This window comes from Tuber melanosporum (assembly GCF_000151645.1).
Source record: "Tuber melanosporum whole genome shotgun sequence assembly, scaffold_126, strain Mel28".
Lineage (NCBI taxonomy): Eukaryota > Fungi > Ascomycota > Pezizomycetes > Pezizales > Tuberaceae > Tuber > Tuber melanosporum.
The window spans coordinates 162,228-167,528 of NW_003298784.1; positions in this window are offsets into that span (position 1 = coordinate 162,228).

The window sequence follows — 5,301 nt, forward strand, 5'->3', positions numbered from 1 at the left end:
ACTAAAATTAATAATAATATTAGACAAGTTTTAAAACCCGATATCCAGTACTCGGCCTACCCCCCCTCCCCCCTCCCCTTCGCTTCCAGAATTGTAAGCTGCCCTGTCAGGTGTAGATTTTTCAAGCTTTAGAAATCATCCGTGGATGTTATCTTGCAAACTAAGAGAAATCCCGGGCTGGGCTTGATGGCGAATTGTTGCGGCGCAACGGAACGATTGATCGACAATTATGGGACTTGTGTGAGTTCACCACAGAGTGAAGGATAGTTGGAGTGGAGAGTGTGTTTTCGTTGTTAGGTACAGAGAGAAAACTCAAGAGAAAAGAGGGAATAAAGCTTCATTAAATACAGTTTATGGTGGCTGACACCCAACATGTGCACACTACTCAATATGACTTCTTCAGGCCATTAGACCTTGCTGTGCCCCAACCCAATCCCAATACTATTCCACGATGGGATTACTCCATCAGGGCTAGCCTTTGACCGTTCACACCCTGGAACACCCACAATCGTTTGGGTCTCGGTAGCTTTACGAGATTTTAAATCTAAGAAAAAGAAAATTGTGACTGCCACATATCCGGTGAATAACGCCTTAGTACCCGCCATGTGTTTCCGCCAGGTCCCCAATACCCTCCCCCTTCTCCGCCGCCGCCCCCCCAGGCACACAATGTTGTTCCCACCCCGACCCGGGCCAATCAGTTCGCGCGAAGCACAAGCCGGACACAAAGGGCTATTGCCAGGGCAGTGAATTGCGGGAAGGAGGGGAACAGGCAATGGCAGCTGAGTTCGACCTCGGGGGTTATTATTTTTTTTACTAGTACAGATAGCTAATATTGGACATGTTTCACGAGCACTTCTGTCGAGTGGCTGTAGCCAGATCGTGATCAGAGGGGAAAAAAACTTAGGATAAATGGGCCATGGTGAGTCGAGAAACGTGTTCAATTTTAGAATATGTTCACTGAAATAAAATACCCCTTTACTTCACTATCGTACCACAATCAAATCAGGCAACACTCATTGCACTTACTTCCCAACCAGATGATACTGATGAATACGATTGTTACTGGATCCCAGTTAGCGGTTCTCAATATCTCAGTGTTCCTGTTACCTGTCCTGCCCTCCCTGCCAGGTCTAGCGATACTAGCGACGGCAAAGCTGAATCCATACATGAGACAAATCTCACCCCATTATCTCAAGTCGCAGAAAGTGACATTTGGAAAGGCACTATAGTAAGCATAACCTTTTGGGAAAAGATATTAATTTATACAAAGGGGAGGAATAATAGAAGCACTTCACTACTTATGCACACTTGCAACCGGAACTGGTGTCTGATTTACATAGGATGTATGTTGTCTTCTTTTACGTTTGATTGCAAGTATCGGTTGATACTTAGTTCGGTTTTATGTTTGGTTTCAAGTATTGGTTGATACTTGGTTAGTTTTACTTTAGCCTGCAGTATGGGACTTGAGTGAGAATCCATGATCTCACATTATACAATCATGAACTGTATTTACAAGGCCACGATATTTGGCTAGTGAACATCAGCACTTCAACAAGACCCACATCAATACAAACTTGGTTGAATAGTTATCTATCTTTCACAATTTGATCAACTCTTGTGAAACTCCCTAGCTGGTAAAATACTTAGTATATCTACCGAGCAACATCTGGCTAGTTCTAACAAAGAGTATGATGTTACTCTACTTTATCATCAGAGAGCACTTGGAATGTATAACTATATGGCATGCACAAGCAGCGACTACCTTGGCGAAATGTGGGAGAAGTTGCAATGCTTTCACACTAGTACTGTACTTGGTTCTAGCTATACATTGTATTCTATCAGGGACAACAACACCATGATGATCTATATCACCACCTGTCGGAGAACTAATAAGAACATCCAATATGGAGTCATGGTAGACTACATATTCATAGCAGTATAGACCAAGTTTATATTTTGAGTACAAACATCTAGAGTAAGCTAATTTACTAACAGTGGGATTTCTATCTATTGCTATTACCTGAGCCTGGTCAGTCAATATGGTGGCTACATCAAATCTGGCTCGAAGGGTGCCAGTAGCTGCTTAAAAGCAATGGTACCAGACTAAACAAAACAGATTTGAACAACAAAGAAGGCTATTAGAATGCACTACCATCACCTGGTAAAATAATGGGTCTTAGGGGCAGCACTACTATTTCCAACAGACTATAAGAAGTTAACTATTTCTATGTAAGTGGCATGTACATGGCCAAGAACCTATTGTATATATGCTAACATATTATTGGGTTTCAAAATAGAAATACTACAGTCAGACAGGCATTTTACTTCATTGACCACTTAGGAGATGTTTTGCCAGATTGGAAAAAGAGATACCAAGAGCTTCAACCATATGCTGAACAAATCTGGAAGCATGTTCATTTGACAGACAAGCATGAGTTCCCATTATTGGATTTTGAGCAGGAGCAGGATGATGATGGGGAGACACTCCTGATATTAAGGGATGTGACCGAGAATGATGGGGCTTTAAGCCAGGACAAGAAGCTGCTAGAAGTGAGAATGGAAGAGGTAGCAGAGCAGTGGCTAGAAAAGGGGACTAAAAGAGGACGAGCAATAACAGTAGGTGAAAGTATGGATAATAGAACAAGAAGCAAGTTGCCCAGAGGTCAAGTAGCAGATGAATAAGGAACAGTATCAGGCAATAGGTAAAGGTTTATTCAGGTTGGAGAATGTATCTAGCAATAGTGATAAGAATTCCAGTGAGAGACTCCCCAACCTCCCACGCCATACCCCAAAAAACGAGACGGAAAAATGAAAAAAAAAATGAAAAAAAATGAAAAAATCCCCACATCCAAAAGGCAGAGTAACGGAGGGACTATGGCTAATTCTCAAATGTTGATTCTCAAATTTGAGGAATGACGGGGATCCCTGGGCCCAGCTCAATGCTAAAATATTTTGTCGAGAATGTTTTGGGATTGTAAGGTACCGTGGTAGAAAAGAGATGAAACTCAATCCACGGACAAAGCCATGCTCCGGAAGTTCGTGGATCCAAATTTTGAACCTCACTGCTATGTCTCACTTTCTTCCCTTCCTTCACCTCCACATCAACTGTCACTCATACCTTTTTTTTTTTTCGTGGCGCAAAAGGTTGCCACTAGTGCGCTTTGGCAATATGCATCCGTACGATGGCAAGAGTAGTGCCGGCGGGAGGAAGAAGGGGGGAAAGGGGGAGGCAGGCTGTAGAGTTGTAGACCGCCGGGAGTTATAGAACGTCGAGAGTCTTTGTTCCCATATTTCTTTTGTTGGCAAAGGAGGCATACGCAGGAAGGGGAAACTTAGCTGGACGAGTGTGGGGGTGTTAGAGATGTGGTGATCACAGGAATGATAGGATAGTAGTTTGTCGTTTATTTATTCTCCTGTCATTTCCTCTCATTTAGTTAGTTGTTGAGAGTGCTGTTTCTTTCTAAAAACTGCTAGCAAAGGAGTCCTCCAATCTCGTTGTTCTCGAGGATCATCGTCTCGTGATGAAGACTAGGAGTGCGGTGCGGTGGTGAATGTCGTACTCGATGGCATTGCGAAATAACGGTTCGAGCCCGTATCAATCACTAGGGCACAAGGTTGTGGGGCCGAGTGACCTCCTATGAAGATTTTATTTTTTCCGCACATCTACCGGATAGAGCTAGCAATCTATCGTAGTGCCTCCCCAGCAACCGCAACAGTGCTAGTGGGGTGGGTGAAAAGCCTGGGCCTTTGGCTACTTTGCCCCCAAAATGGGTAGCATTCCAGAGTCTCACAGCTCGACACCAATTGTGTGAGATTCAAAACTATCGTCGATTGCAGTTTTACACCCATGCTGAGCCGCCTTTACCGACCCACTCTCCAAGTCAGTCCCAAGCGAACTCGGGGTGACTCCTCTCCAGGCCAAATCAAACCTTCGAACCGAACGGAAAGACACGCCGAGAGCAGTATTCAATGGCTAGTGATCCGAAGCGACCGGTCCGGAAATGGTTTCGAAAAACCCTGGTCAGCCCGGCACAAATTGTCGGCAGCCACGCATGCCCGGCGGTGCCAAGGCAATAGCCGGGTCAAATCTTGCGGCAAGCCAAGCCAAAGCCGCCAGATGCCCGGAAAATCCGGGCGTGTCTGTGAGCAGCCTGCTCAATTTCCCACTTTAATCACTCGGGATGAGGAAATAAAGGAAACATGCTCCCGGTGCTATAGATTTCGTTTAGGGAAAACACGTGCCGTCTACGGATCAACCTCGACGGTACCCACATCTACCCAACTCGTATACTATCTGGCCTCGAGACACTTCATACCATTTTTCACACAACTCTCTAACCACCTAGTGCGAATGTATATTGAGCGAATGATTTTGTTAGGAACAATTAGTCCTTTTGGATGATAAATTTCAGGGATAAAACACATGTGATCACTTGAAAACGCTGCCCGCGAGTGACCCGGGCGGGTCCTGGCTTTGGCGCTGAAAAGCGTCTTTCACAATGCCCGGCAGTACCCGGAGCCGGAAGGGTTGTGAAATTGAAGAACAACTGATAACCCAGAAGGAAGCTAGTCGTTATTTACGTTCTGTACTGCACCCCCATCCAAAGTCTCAGGTCACACCCAGATCGCACTAAACTGTAGCATAACACGTCATCAGCTACTAATTTACAATTTCCCTACAGTCCCGGGTTTGGGAGATATAGCTCTCATGGTCCTTGCAGCTTCTTGAAATTTCTCGGTGGGACTTAGGAATTAGGAAGAGGGGCAGTGATGACAAGTGAGCAGAAACAAAGTTCACGAATATTCCCCCACTGCTACTCTAGACTTTACTTCCAGTTTTGCTCTACTTTTTACTTTTTGGGCGTGACGAGAATACCAGTACTAGCTCACAGAAAGAAAGGCAGTACAGGGTGGGAAACTTTGTGCAAATTTTCAAATCAATTTGAAACAATAACTTCAGCATAAAATTCATTAACCCAAGCTGCGCGCATAACTCAATACCATACATCGAAGTGATCAAAACAACAAAAGCCAAGTCATGATATCCAACAAACGTCATCTGGCGGGTGGCTAAACGGATAAACCAACTAACTTAAGTACTGCGCGATCCGCAGGCCAACGATTCCCCATGCTTGATCCTCATATGAGCAACAAGATTGTCATATCTTTTGATCCCATTTTCGCCAACGTTCTCGCATCCGGGAACAAGACAGCCAAACCGTTCACCAAGGTGTCTTACCTCGTCATGTCTGTTGAGCGCCTGTTTCGTCTTGAATGGAGTAGGCCGAGTGCAGCCAGGTG